Source organism: Sorex fumeus, unplaced genomic scaffold (assembly GCF_029834395.1).
Source record: "Sorex fumeus unplaced genomic scaffold, SorFum_2.1 ptg000240l, whole genome shotgun sequence".
In the NCBI taxonomy this organism is placed as follows: domain Eukaryota; kingdom Metazoa; phylum Chordata; class Mammalia; order Eulipotyphla; family Soricidae; genus Sorex; species Sorex fumeus.
Window position 1 is genome coordinate 6,806,574 of NW_026606297.1, and position 16,199 is coordinate 6,822,772.

The 16,199-nt window shown below is 36.9% G+C and overlaps 1 long non-coding RNA gene across 1 annotated transcript in view; it reads right to left on the reverse strand.

Annotated features, from left to right (window-relative positions):
* Positions 1-16,199, reverse strand: part of LOC130018151 (uncharacterized) — a 636,014-nt gene that overhangs the window by 272,485 nt on the left and 347,330 nt on the right. The window contains exon 2 of the long non-coding RNA XR_008791486.1: positions 8,932-9,015. This is a non-coding gene — a long non-coding RNA (uncharacterized LOC130018151). The remainder of the gene's footprint in view (positions 1-8,931; positions 9,016-16,199) is intronic.

Genomic DNA, 16,199 nt, shown 5'->3' on the forward strand with positions numbered 1-16,199 from the left:
CCTTATCTAAATGTTGAGATTAACCTCATCTATTTCCATTTTATTTTTCCCTGAATAAGGTCAGCAATATGAAAGTTGGGTAGAATATTATGAGGTATAGGCAGAGCAGGATAAAATGTTCCATTAATATGATAAAATAAGATGACACCCTGTGAATAATGGGTCAGAAAGTTAAGTAATTAAAAGAAGGCCAGTAATATACTTGACTGCAAATAGTACATTGGACGAAGAAATAGAGACTTGATAAAAGAACAAATTTTTCAAACTGCAATAAAATACCAAATATACACATTAAGTGTTAATAGTCTAGTTTTTAATTTTATTTTTGTGGTTCCATTCCTAGGAATGGCCACATGATGTGGAGACAGAAGTGAACTCAGATCTTTGCACACATAAAGCTTTTAGTCTATTACTTGAGTCATATTTCACCCCTTTAATGAATTTTTTTTTTATCATGGGACACAGAGTGAGAAGAAGTTCCAAACAAAGCTAACAGCAATAGCTGGGCACGAAAAACACTTAAAATTACAGAAGGCCAGGACAGACAGTTTTCACTACAATTACCTATTGTGCTTCAGAAAAGAAAGGAAGACTTTGGAATAAGGTCAGAGAACTAGACTGAACATAAAATTATTAGTCTGAGACAATTATTTCAAGTTTCAGTATTCACTGACTATAAGAAGATCCATATTTTTATGAAATGAGGTGAGAGATCAGTATTGTTATGAAATGAAGTGTGATGATGATATTATCCTATGGCAATAGTAATGCAACATTGTATCTTATGCCTACTGCTTGCAAAAAGGAAAAGAGAGTTTTTACAATTAAGAAAACAGCCAAGCTCTCTCTCTCTCTCCTATAAGACACAGGGAAATAAAGGGCACGTGATCTCTGTCTCATTTCAAATATCTACAGAGAAAACTGGTGTCCCTTTGGGGCAAGAGAAAGAATGGAATCAAAACAACATGGAATACTGAAGTAAACCTCATGCTTAAAAGTATGTTTATTCATCTGTTTTATCATATGAGCCAAATAGTTTAAAAGATTTTACTTAATTTTTTTGAAAAAAAATCCAAAAAGGTCACTGAGAATGTTTGACACTATTAGTAGGTTATTGATGTGTGAAAAGGAAATGTATAAAATAGGATATATATTTTATAGATCTTAATTTAGTTAACGGAGTTGAACTGCTATGTGAATGAGTAAAGGATTGTGCCTCTTCTTAGTTTCAGTAGACTTTCTCATATGCATCAGAGATGGAGTACAGAAAGAAACTAATAAGCTAGAAAACAATGGTAACACTCCATATTAGCCTATATTTATGCATTACAATAAAGTCAATAACGTCCAATGGAGACGTTACTGGGCCCGCCTGAGCAAATCGATGAACAATGGGAGGACAGTGACAGTGATCAATAACTATATATTTCAGGACCATAATTCCACACCCCTAAATTCACACATCTCACTGCACTCCACTAACGTTCCACTTTCCACTTGTCAAAATGAAGATCTCTACCCACTTCTTCTCCTTTCCCTTTTCATCTAGTGGTAACCATATTTTTCACAGATTTTACTTTTGTGTGTGTTTTCCCAATAAATTGCAATAAAATAAGTGCCTCTTTCATAAGGTTAAAATTAAATAATACATATATGATGTTTAGAGCAGCTCATATAGAAAGTCATATAGGTAGGAATAGATCCAGATGCTTAGAATATGGTTATAGATATTCATATATAATATATTGCTCTAATGTCATAAAATTCTGTTACAGTGAACTCTAAAAATTCATATATGTGTACGTATTGATATATAGTACATAGATACATATATGCTGTGTGTATGTGTGTGTGTGCATGTGTGTCTGTAACATTCTTGTCACCAATTCTTCAAAAGCAGTTCAGATTTCACATACTCAATGGGAAACTATTCTTTACTAAATTAAGATGACAGAAACCCAGAACCTCTCTCTTTCTCATCCCAAGTATTATATGCCACAACTTTTCTGATGTCAAGTATACCATTTTCACCATTTTGCAATATTTATTTCCATATTATATTTAATATGCATCATTTTAAAACTGAGTCATGTTACCTAAGAATTGTATTCATTTATTCCAACATGTAAAACATCAAAACTAAGACTTTCTAATCAGAAATTTGTTTGAATATTAATAGCATGCTGGGCTGGAGCGATAGCACAGCGGGTAGGGCGTTCGCCTTACACGCGGCCAACATGGCCGACCCGAGTTCGATTCCTCCTCCCCTCTCGGAGAGCCCGGCAAGCTACCGAGAGTATTCGATATGCCAGACACAGTAACAACAAAGTCTCCAATGGAGACGTTACTGGGCTCGCTCGAGCAAATCGACAATCAACGGGAGGGCCTTTACCTTTACCTTTAGCATGCTGGTATTAGGAAACTACAGGAATATGGATACTTTGCATCCCTGCTAAATATGATAGCCTTTCTCACCTCTAAAAAAAACCAGGACCAGTGCTCTAAAATACACTTGTTAGTCACAAGCTTTGGGTTTGGGGATATGTCTACGGTGTCACCATGAATATGCTCTCCCATATGATTCTCTTCTGTTGTTTTATTTCCAATGAAACCTGTTTTGCTGGGATAACAGATAGCTGTTGTTAAAGTTTAGCAGCAAAGAGCAAATGTTTGCACTTTCTAAATGGCAGTTAAATATTTTTAGTAGATCCAAATACTCATAAATGTATGGTTAAATGGGTAGTGATATGATGACAAAGAAAATCAATTTTTGATTCAAAAACAAGCAACAGGTTTCCCATCATGCACTTATCATGGTACCAGTCTTAATTTATGTGGCAAAGAAGACAATCTTGGATCAAAATCTGTTCCCTTGCTCTAAATTTTTCCAGATAAATATGTTCCCTTGCTCTAAATTTTTCCAGATAAATGCAAACTTGTGTTATTCAAAAACAAAGGAAAAGATTAATCCAATGTCTACCATTCACGAGTGCATTTTACTATGCTGAGAGATAACATATACTTATAAAGCAAAATATACAGTGGTTTATTGTCATTTCAGTAAAAGGAAGGGAGACAACTAAGAAGATATTTGAACTACATTAGAGAATACTGAAACATTCCATGACAAAGGGAATATTACAGTGACGTTATCTGGCAAATGTTATAGTACCTGGAATTTGGTACACTTTAGCATAAAAGAAACACAAATGACAATATTGGCTATGTGACTCTGGTCCTTTTCAAAGGTCATTTATTACCTTGAAAAATGTCAAAAAAGTAATGCTTATTTATAAACACAAAACCCGTTCGAATGCCAAACACAACTCTATATGTTATTAAGCACATAGGTTTAGAATCACTATGGTTCATCTTAAGTCAATTAGATAATTAGGTATTGATTTCATTAAAAGTATTACTGGCAAGTGATATTTAATATTAGACTGAGGAGTAAATCAGAAACTGGAGTTCATTTTTATCACCATGACTGGTTCATAATTATCCTTGAATAAGTAACTTTATTATTATCTTACTTTTCCTGTATTTTTACAAAATTGCCAAGTTTAGTTTATCATACCCTTATTTCGGAGAGTACAGGGAGAATGAACAAACTAGTATATTTTAAAGCTTTAAAATTTGATTAAAGTTCCAATCTTCAATAAAAAATGGAATCTCTGACTGTGTACAACTTACTCATTTGCATCCAAAGACTTTGATTAGAATAATTTTTCACTAAAAGCAATTAGTAACAGGCCATTTGTTTACTAAATGCTATAAGAGAGACCAGCTGTCTATATTTCCTTCATTTAACTACTCAGAAGTTTGGATTTTATCATGACATTTCACGGTTTAAAACATTTAGCTAAACTCATCTCTTCATATTGGCCTTTTAAAGGTTATTCTCCATATACTCCCCAAGAGAAACATGTTTTTAAAAACAATGATTAACATTTTCATAGAATTTGGTCTTATTTTTCCCATACCTTATATCATGTTATACATTCAATATATTTTAATATGAAAGAGGGCTCCTTCAGAAAAGTCAACTTAAAAACTGTAGAATGCTGACTTGCAAATGATAGATCAATGCTAATTTGATAGGCTCCTTACAAACTCTGACACCTTTTATGCCTGCTCAAAGATCTTTTGCTCTATGTGTTCTAATCCTTGACTTTCCGATACTGCCTTTACGAGGTTAAGAAGATGAATGCTCATTGCTTTTAATCCTCACCATGATTTATGAGCCTCTTGGTATCCCTTCCCCAGAGCAGCCACAGCCGTGTCGCAACTCTGCCTGCTGCTTAAATTACACAGACATCTGCAAAGTAAATTATGGATCGTTGCCCCATAGACCATAACTGAGCCTTCTCTGAGATTTTCCTGCAGCTCTTTCTTTTCTTTCTTAGAACAAAGACCATGTGTGCTTTGCTTATGTACTGAACAAATGCTAAAGCCACCTGAAGACACCACCCTGATCTGGATGACAACTTTCCACATCCCAGCAAAGCAGGAAGACACAAACAGCATGGCTTTAGAATCAGAAAAAGAGAAATCAGAGAGAGAAATGTTGATCTTTCTTCTTTATTTAAGGAATAACATCTTTATGTGCACAGAAGGAAGGGAAGCTTTCAAATAAACTAAAAAAAATATATGGCATGGAATAAAGACACAGGTAGGTAACTTTTGGATCTGTGAGTTGCAAGATTTTAAGACCATCATGTGGACTACAGTGCTTCTTTTTTTTTTTAATATTGACAAATAACATAGTAAATTACTTGGCGGGAAATTCGTGGAAAATTGGGAAATAATTGATTTTTTTTCGTTTTATTCTTTCTAATGACTCTACTTACTGAAAACCTGTTTTAATGACCCAGGAAGTTTGCAGCAATCAGGAATAATTGGAGCACTTCTTTCTTCTGAAAAGAAAGCCTTGCAGAGTCTAAGTGAACACAGTCAAGTCTCCCTCTGTATTTTTCTTTCTTTTCTGTGCTTATTATTCTGTAGAGATGATGAATCATAATTCCCAATGACAGGTCCATTGTGAAAATCTAACAGGCACATCCCCAAAGACTAACCTTTGACAATTATCAAAAATTAGAACTATCCCAGCATTTATTTCCTTCAGATGTGCTAATTGCAAGCCAAACAATAACCCATCAGGGAAAAACTACACTAGCAACATTTACAAAATGATTTCTAGTGCTAATGTCTTACAAAGTACATTTCTCTTTTAAACAGATGGCACTGTGCTTCATGTTTTGAACCCGATTGTCAACTCAGCAGGAGGCTGTGAGCACTAAAACCAGAAATGCTCAAATCTACTCCTGGCTGTGCAGATCTGTTGCTACCCTCTGTGTTTCCATCAGCTTCTGTTTCACCTCATCACTGCTGAGAGGAGGTGTTCTCTGGGTGTCAGGACCTGTGAGTCATACCAATGCCCTCACAGCTGAGGTTTTCAAAGCTCAATCCGAGAATTGTTTACTTCTCTATGAGGCTCTGTGTTCATTTCCAAAATCTTCCCTATCACCTCCGAACTTCTCTCCGTGTGCTCAGGAGAGAAAATATTAAAGGAAGACTAAAGCTGTTGGTCAGTAAATACCCAGAAGTATTTACAAATATGTCTAAATCAATAGATACCTTTGAAAACTGAAATTAATGTAGAATTATAGGTAAGGTAAGGTAAGGTAAAGTAGAATTATGTATTAGATAATTCAATTTGATAATCATCTAAAACATGTGATGCTATATGTACATACATATGTGTATACATACATATGTGTATATATATAGGTCCTGTGTATGTCTAGTAGACTTATTTTTATTTATTTGTTTCTTGTTTATTTCCTCATTTGTTTTTAGGAAACATCTGACAATGATAAGGAGACCCAGCCAAAAAATTGTGTTTTCTATGTTTTCCCTCCCACATTCCAACCTCATTCTAAATTAATTTCTTTATCACAAATATTTCACATCGAAACTAAGATGATTTCAATAAATGGACTATTATTTACCCATATGAAAAAATATCATTTAATTTTTAAAGTATATTAAATTATATTTTAGGCAATCTTAGATATGAGTGATAAATGAACAGAACAAGCAATAAATATAGTATAATTTCAAAGAGAACATAGATGACCTTTTTATTATTGTTCAAAGATAAATTTATTAAAGAAAGTAATAAGAAATCATATAACCTAGGGTATTACTTAACATTCAAACTGCGGAAAAACACAAGATTCAATCAGAAGTTTGACCAAATAAAATCTATTCTTCAATGTTCTTAGGTATCATTCTATTAAATTATATCATGCAATTGAGGCTATATCCATATATGAGGTTGATGAAAACACATTAGAACAATTTTAGACCATTATTTTCAAAGTTCTTCCACATTAATTTAAACTTTCTTCTTATCGAAAATAAGTATACAATTTAATTTTTTCAATGTATCCTTTCACAATGCTGTCTTTAAACTATCCTTATGAAAATCGATGACCTGCTCAAAATTTATACTGTTGGTAATAGCAAAAATCAAAGGATATTTGAAAACTAGATGCTTCCCTTCTGGCTTATTTGAATCTTTGCATATCTTAATACTTCACTAGGCTTCGATGAAAAGATGCTACATCCTTCCTTAGTAATAAGAATAATGTGGTATTCTCCTGGGAATATATCCCAGAGAGGCAAAAAAGTATAGTTGAAGTGACATCTGCACTTGTTTGTTCATTGTAGCACTCTTTACAATAGCCAGAATCTGGAAAAATCTGAGTGCCAAAGAACAGATGACTGGTTAAAGAAACTTTGGTACATCTACGCAGTGGAGTACTATGTAGCTGTTAGAAAAGATGAAGTCATGAAATTTACATACAAGTGATACTACATGGAAAGTATCATGCTAAGTGAAATGAGTCAGAAAGAGAGGGACAGACATAAAAAGACTGCATCCATCTGGGGGACATAAAGTAACAAAATAGGAGATTAATGCCCAAGAATAGCCGAGATAAGTACCAGGAGGATTACTCCATGGCTCAGAGGCCAGCTTGGCATGCTAGGGGAAAGGGCACCTCAGACAGAGAAGGGAGCACCAAATAAAGGGTGTTTGGAGGATCTTCCCATGATGGGAGATGCATGTTGAAAGTAGACTATAGACCGAACATGATTGCCACTCAATGCCTCTTTTGCAGACCACAACACCCAAAAGGAGAGAGAGAGAGAGAGAGAGAGAGAGAACAAAAGGGAATTCCCTGCCACAGATGCAGGGTGGAATGGGGGGATGCGGGTGGGAGGGATACTGGGATCCATGGTGGTGGAAAATGAGCACTGGTGGAGGGATGGGTATTTGTTCATTGTTCATAATCGAAACCCAAGCACAAAAATTTGTAAGTCTACAACTGTACTTCATGGTGTTTCACTAATAAAAATTTAAAAAAAAAAGAATGATGTGGTATTAACTACTATTGATCATTCATTCCATGTGAAAATGTGTTTATGTGTTAAAATATATTCATAATCATCAAGTTGTGAAAAGAACAAGTTGTCTGTAATAGGAATTGATTTTAAAGTATTAACCTCTTACCCTATCATGATCGAATATTGAAAAATTAGTTTCCATGGGAACAACAGATTTTTAAAGTAAATTTTTATATTAAATGTTTGAATATTGATGAGAACCAAATGAAGGATAAAATGGTGACAATAGGGTATAAGAAGTAGCTTTTGAGATAATAAATTGCTATTCCTAATTTCATATGCCTGTCCAGTACAAACACCACTGGCCATAGCCTTGGGAACCTCACCAATATCAGGCCAGTACCAAACCATCAGACATACCATTGTCAGAGTGTTGATCACAAGGAGTGCATTCTAGATGCAGAACACTGCTATTAAACTTCTCCTGTCCAACAACAACAAAAATTAGTCCTGAAAAAGTAATGTCAACAATTTGTATATATTTTACTCAAGTCTCTCCTTACTCAGGTATGCAGGAAAGTGCTACAACACTAGATTGAAGTTCAGTGATTTAGAATAAGCATATTTCATAAAAGAAACAGAGAAAAGATAATTTCTACTTAATAAAAATGAGTATGCAGAGTTTGAGAAAATGTCACAACAATATCCATACAGCCACATTAGTTAAATTATAGGTTTGCCTTGACCTTTGAACCTTTTCTTTCTGAACTATTCTATTGATGGTTAGTCTTAATTGATCACTGATCAAGACTTAAGAACCTCAAGCTTGTTTTGAATACAGCCTAAGAATACACCCTACAATTACCAAGCAGGAAGTGTCAAGGCAGTGCTTTAATTATTGTCTCTAGAAGGTTAACTATACATGTCTAAATTTCAGAGTTTAGATGCCTGTCATCAGCAAAGTAAAAGCAGTCTAAAATTGCCACCCAAGAAACAATTGAAGCAGACTCTGACATATTAATATTAATAAAGATAAAAAATGTGCCTGCAACACCGACTTTTTGTTTCCTGTGTCAGAACTTCATCTGACATTTGCCTTTGAAATGAGACACATCCAGTTTAATAAAAGTAATCTCCACTAATTATGAGAAACTAGGAGAAGTGCTATAAAAGTAATATAGGAGGGAATCAATTTTTGTATTTTAGAAGGCACAGAGCCACCTGGTCTTCTCAAATCTGCATGTAAATGGAAACAGTAATAAAATGGCCATGAAGGACAGAGATTGAATTCTTGCTAAAAGAAATGATCAAATTCCATGTTTTTGTCATCTTTTAATTAACTGCTTGTAACTGCAAATATATATGTATGTATATGAATATTCTAATTTCTAATTTGATGTTTTACAGAGACATACATGAGCAAACATTTATATAAGTGTATATATATAGATATATATTTAGAGAGATAATTTAAATGCATATGTATTGGAGATATTGAGATATTTAGATGTCTCCTACCTTTAGAAGGGCTGGCATACTATAAAACTCCAAAGCGTTACTGAGTCCCAAACAGATGATATTCCAAAACAGAGTCAAACCAATCTGAGAAGATAAACACACACAATTGTAATGTTAAATATTATTTCAAATAGATGCTTATTTTAGAATATGACATTTTCTTTTAAGCTGCAATAATAGTTTAGCAATAATTTGTATGTCAAATCCAATTCCTTCTATTCCTTTTATTTTTGGCTTTTCATAACAATGCTTCCTTTGTCACAACTTATTTATTGACAATTTTTATAAATACAATATTACAGTGTAACATTTTATATAGGTCAAATGTATATCATTAAAAATCAACTTAGTTGGGCTGAAGAAATCATACATTGCATAAGGCACTTGCCTTGCATGCAGATGACCCAGTTTTGAATGCTGTCATGACATGCAATATAGTAATATGCCCTGATCACAACTGGTTGTGACTGGAACCTGCCCCTCTGCAACTTACTTTATATTCCACAAATATAAATATAAGAATATAAGGTAAGATAATGGGAGACTAACACTCAAGGATAGTATAGAAAAGGACCAGGAGGATTGCTCCATGGCTTGGAAATGGGCCTCACTTGCTGGGGGAAAAGCAACTGAGATAGAGAAGCGACCAAGTATAGGATGCTTGGAGGGCTGAGTTGGGATGGGAGATGTGTGCTGAAAGTAGATTATAGACCGAGCATGATGGCCACCTAATACCTGCATTGCAAACCATAACACCAAAAAGGAGAGAGAGAGTAAAAGGCATGTCTGCCACAGAGGCCAGGCGTGGGTAGGGGGAGGGTACTGGGAGGGATACTGAGAGCATAGGTAGAGGAGAATGGGCACTGTGTAGGGATGTTTACTTGATCATTGTCTGACTGAATCATAAGCACAGAAGTTTGTAAATCTAACTGTACTGCATGGTGGTTCACAATTTTTTTAAATCTAAAAATAAAATTAATCAACTTGCTTTATACTATATTCCGTTACTACTATATACTGATTCATTATTCTTATTTTTTCATCCTTTGTCCTGTATGTTGTTTTGGTAAAGGATTACTTATTTACTCTAGCCTTCTTGCATCTACCTCCTCTAGATAGCAAGAGTTTCTCAGATTTTCCTTGATTTTGATGACAGTGGATGTTTGGTAGAACAATAATCAGACATTTATAGAATCTCCCTCAAGTGGAATCTGATGTTTTTCTCATGATTATACTCAGAAGGATTTATATCATTATAATCATAGCTACTTTCGAAGCAAGAACCTGGGGGTAGTCGTTCCTTATCACTACACATATGTCTTAAGCATAACTTTTATTCCCCCTTCCTATAATGTATTTTAGGGAGCATGTCACTAAATGCAACTATACTCAGGAGCAGGGAGTTAAGCTCCACCTCTAAGAATGGAAATATCTCCAAAACTTATCTGGAGTTCTGCAAGAAAGATTGTTGCCCTGGGGCCAGAGAGCAAGAAGGCATTTGCCTTGCAATGGCCAACCCAGTTCGATGCCCAGAATTCTATATGCCCCCCCCCCAACCCCATTGATCTCTGCTAGGAGGAATTCCTGAGCAGAGTCAGATGTAGGCCCCCCAAACAATAAACAAAAAATAATTATTATTATCCTTTTTTGTTTTCCTTTTTTGTGGCTTTTATTCACATAGTAATTTATGCTTATCAGTATGAATTCAAGTGCATTATTTTATAGGTTATCCTATCCAGAATTCCATCCCCCCACACACACCATGTTGCTTTTCAAATTGTTCCAGCTTCAGTATTATTAAAGCTTTCGCGTGCCTTTGGATTTTTTGATGGGCAACAAAATTCTGTTTATTGATCACTTTCTACTTTGTACAAGATGTTCCAGTATAATTTTATAGAGAACTGTTTTCCATTCTACAGTCAGCACCGTTTAAGGACATTGGTTCCTATTACTGGGTAATTAAATTAAAAAGTACAATATGAGCATATGTATATTTCTTTTTTATTAAAGTGCCAGTGCTTCTTAACCTTCTCAGTGGACTCAACTGAGAAATACATGCATTTTTACTAACACTTATATACTGAGTTAACTGAAATTATTCCTATTAAGCTAAAATCTAATTTTGCAGTTCTATCCCTAACTATAATCTCAAAACAACTTCACTGTCACTGTCCCTGTCCCTGTCCTCCCTTTGTTCATCGATTTGATCAAGCGGGCCTAGTAACGTCTCTGTTGTGACAAATGTCGCTGTGTTTGGCATACAAATACACCACGGGTAGCTTGCCAGGCTTTTCCATGTGGGTGAGCTTGCTAGGCTCGGTAGCTTGCTGGGCTCTCCGAGAGGGGCGGAGGAATCGAACTCAGATTTACAATGTTGGCAGCATGCAAGGCAAAGCTGTACGTGCTATTCAATGACTCCAGCCCCAAAACAACTTCAATGATCAGCATATTGAACTTGGTAGAATATATTACTAAAACAGCATCTTATCTATGTATTAGATTGGGTGTGAATTGCACTTGATCACTTGACTTCCTGTTACTCATAGATTTGCTTGAGCGGACGCCAGTAATGTCTCCATTTGTAGCGTGGAGTGTAGCCCAATGGCATCTGTTCGTTCTAGCAACACAAAGAGCCTCAAAGCGATCATTCAGGATTGTGATGAAGACGTCTGACCATCTGGTAGGTGGGCAGCCATGCAGTCTTTTGATGTCCTGTAGAATCCAGTCTGTAATGGCTCTAGTCCAGCGGTCATCTCCAAATCTCATTAGTGTCCAGCCCATCTGATTTTTGACGCCTTGGCAAATGAGACAGCATCCCTGATTCTTGATCGTCGACAGAGGTCCGAACTCTGGATTCTTTCTCCCATTTGAGTGAAGTGTGATATTCCAAGCATAGCTCTTTCTATTCCTCTTTGGGAGACCGGAATAGCATTTTCATCCTGTTTGTATAGGGCGCAGGTCTCTGAGGCGTATGTTAATGCAGGAAGAACAGTGGAATCAAAGAGATGTGCTCGGAGCTAGAGGTTCTTTGTCCTCTTAGTTATTTCTTCAATGCTCTTGAAGGCGTTCCAAGCTGCTCTTTTCCTCCTGCTTAACTCAGGTGCTAGGTCATTCATCATGTTGATTTCTCGACCTAGGTATATAAAACTGTTGCATTCGGAGATGGTGGTTCTGTTGAGAGTGAATGGAACATCAGGAACAAGACTGTTTCTCATGAACATTGTCTGTGAGATTCAGTTGTAATCCGACCTTTCCACACTCACAGTCGAAGTCGGCCAGCATTTGTACCGCTTGGCTGAGGTTTGGTGTTAATTAGAATGATGTCATCAGCAAAGCAGAGGTGGTGCAGTTGCTGACCATCTATCTTCACTCCCATTCCTTCCCATTCCAGTCATCGCATGATGTTCTCGAGGGTGGCACTGAAGAGTTTCAGTGAAATGGTATCACCCTGCCGAACCCCTCACTTGACATGGATGATTACTTCTTTGTAGAATGGTGAGATCCTAGTAGTGAATCCATAATAGAGCTCACGGAGGATCCTGATGTATTGAGTTTGTATGCCCTTATTGGCCAGGGCTTCGATGACCGCTTCCATCTCAACAGAATCAAAGGCCTTCTTTAAATCAATGAACGTTAGACAGAGCGGCATCTTGAACTCCCGAGATACCTCAATGAGCTTGGTTATTGTGTGGATATGGTCGATGGTGCTGAATCCTTTTCGGAATCCAGCTTGTTCACATGGTTTTCCTTCATCTAGTGTTCTGCTAATCCTATTCAGGATGACTCGAGTGAATAGTTTGTAGATGACAGACAATAGGCAGATTGGGCGATAGTTGCCAATGTCGTGGATGTCTCCCTTCTTGTACAGTGGTACAGCCCTGCTGGTTTTCCATTGGGATGAAACCTTGCATTCAGGCACGTAGCATGTGAAGAGCCGAGCCAGCGTATTGATGAGTACTGACTGCTGGTTCTTCAGGTCTTTATTTCTGACCTTGTCTGGGCCAGGTGCTGTTCATTTATTTACCAATGAAATGGCTTGTCGGATTTTGGAAGAGAGAATATTGGGAACGACATAACCGTCCTGTGGAATTTGGTATGTGGGCAGGTGGACATGGCTATTGAAGAGATCTGAGTAGAAGTCATGGATAATCTTCTCTATTGCCCTTCTGGAAAATGTGATCAGGACATTGGAGGGCAGTTATCTTGGTCTTGTAGTTGGCAAAGGACAGGAGGGCATTACGAATGCCTTTCCCGGCTTCTGCCGCATCTGCCAGCACTTCTGCTCTTCTCTATTTGAGGTTTTCCTTTATTGCATCTCTGCACTGCTTTGTGAGCTCGGCCATTTGCTTGCATTTGCCTGAGGCATGTGCCAAACCACGCTGGTGAATAAGCTCAAGAATTTTCGAAGACAGGCGTTTATTTGTGGCTATCTCTCTCTTGGCGTTCCTGGCACAATCAAGGAGGTGCTGAACCAGTTGATTGTATTCCTCGTCAATGTTGTCAACAACGGCATCTTCCCATGTTGCAGCAATAATACCAAAGATCTGCCAGTTGGTGGTTGTTCTGGGAGTTCTCTTCTTAAACTTTGCAGCTCTTTCTCCCTGCTCTGAGAAGTAGAATTCTGCACGAAGGAGACAGCGGTCTGATCCCATTTGGAAATTTGGGACAACAGAGACATCTGTCAGGCAGCACCATTGCTTGCATATGATGTGGTATATTGCGTTGTGGAACCATCCACTGGGAGACTCCCATGTCCAATGTTTAGATTCGTCCTTCTGGAACTGTGAGTTACCATGGATGGTCTTGGTTGACATGATGAACTCAGACAGTCTCTCACCCTGTTCATTCCATGGGTCCCAATGTGGAGTTCTTCGACTGATCTTCTTGGTCCTATCTTGGCATTAACATCACCAACAATGATCTTGTCAGTGATTGCAATAGCTCTCATTTCCCTGACCCTGAAGGCGTGAATTACACATGAGAAAACATTTGCCTGAATTGTGATTCTGGAGAATCTTTAATTTATAGGATAATTTATTACTATTAACTGGTATTAAAATCTATCATGCTTAAAGGTGGAAAATAAGCTTTTAAAATGTATACATATGTGAACAATAAAGAGAATGAGGGCATACATATTGCTTACAAGAATGAATATATTTTTCTCTATGTATTACATGTTATATATTTCTTAGTATGCTTACATATTTTATGCAGAAAGTTTGAGTTATAGCAACACTATTCTGGAAATGTATTGTTAGTTGTGCTGTATTATAATCCCAATTAACAGTAACATATTAATCATTATACTTATGTGGCTATTTACATGGGTACATATTTACATGGGTCATAATTCTGTATCACCAAATTTGGGTGGAAAATAAAAATAGTAATAGGCCAGATAGAAAATTTAAAATTTAATTCTTATCTCTAGGTAAATTTTCCAACTTTTTGTCATTCTCTTATACTGGTATTATGACCTTCGTGTCTACATTCACTCAAGTTTTAATGTTAAAGTATTAAATTTTATTGTGATTATATTTGGAGGTTGTGTCTCCATAAAGGGATGAGTGTCCTTATTAGACAAGACAGGAGAAAGCTTACTTATTTCTCTTTTTTTTCTCTGTCATCAGTGAATACAAGAAGATAGATATCTGGAAATCAGAAGGAAATTCACCAAAACTGGATCTGTTATCAACAAGATCTTATAGAGTTTCCACATCCAGAACAATGAGAATAAATGTTTGTTACTTAAAGCACCCTTTGACACCTTGTTACAGCAATCTGACACCTTGTAGAGCAAAATATGTCATGAAGTAACTCATGAAAGTTTATCTACCAAACATAATCTTTAATATAAAGTCATAAACAAAATTAAAGAACATTCACAGCCATCCAGTATCTTTAAACTATATTAAAAATGTTGGTTTGAAAGTATTCAAATCTGTATTAATTTCCTTTGGGACTGGAGTGATAATGCCTTAGATAGTTTTCTTACCTTGCCTACAGCCCACCAGGATTCAATCCCTGTCATCCCATGTGGTTCCCTGAGCCCAGTAGTGATCCCAAAACTTAGAGTCAAGAGTAAACACTGAGCACTGTCATGTGTGGCCCCCAAAACAAAAACAGAAAAAAAACAACAACAAAATATAAATCTGTACAAATTTCTTCGGCTTTGGCAAGAAATTAACTCAAATACTGTGGCTTAAAACAATATAAATGGATTAAATCAAAGTTCTAGTGCAACAAAATACTGAAGCCAATATGATCAGATTAGCAATCAAGTTTTTAAGAGACCCCTCTTTTTGGTGAGGATGATTTTCCAGCCAAATTTAGGTGTGTTCAGGGGTGCTTATTCCCAGCTTTATGTTCCGTCTAGAGATCCAATTGTGTTTGGGATGTGATATGGGTGATGGGATACAACCAAGATAGGTGAGTGAAAGGCAAACACCACGTCCACTGTTGCATCTCCCCAACCCTATTATTTTCTCACTGAGAAGTCTAAGGAAGAAGTAACTAGTCCCATTCTTTAACCTCTAGTGACTACCAACATGCTTTGTGTTGTGAATACATCAATTTAATCTTTAAGGCCAATATCTGAAAATCATTTTTGATTGTGTGTTTGTCTGGAGGCCACACCCACTTCTATTCAGGTATTACTCCTAGTGTAGTTTTCAGGACCGTATGTAGTTCTGAGGATTGAACCAGTGGTAGGACTTGTGCAAAACAAGTGTCATCTTCATTGTAGTGATTCTTTGTAGGGATCCCTGAAGTCCCAGGGAACCCAGATAAAGCAGAACTTTGTGACCTTGGACTCTGGACTCCACAGGACCCAGAATAGAGATCCTCTACCTTCTTCCCCAATCTCCAGTGACTGAGGGATCACACCCATAAGCCACACCCTGCCAGCACTGGATAATCTCCTCATGGGCCACCCTCCAGAATTCATGATGCTTCTCCCAGATGGGAGTATAAAATGAGGCTCCCAGAATGATATCACCAGACTCTGCACCAGGCTGTGGGGCGGGTGAGAGCCCTCCTCACCCCAAGGGAACCAGCCCCGGCAGCCAAAATTTGCTGCCCAACTACCACCATGTTCCAGGCTGCTTTCTGGACCGTGATGTCTCAAACATATTATAAGACACTTCCTACCCATTTATGCCTCTTGGAGAGCCCGGCAAGCTACTGAGAGTATTCTGCCGGCACGGGCAGAGTCTGGCAAGCTCCCCATATATGCCAAATACAGTAATGATAGTAGGTCTCATTTC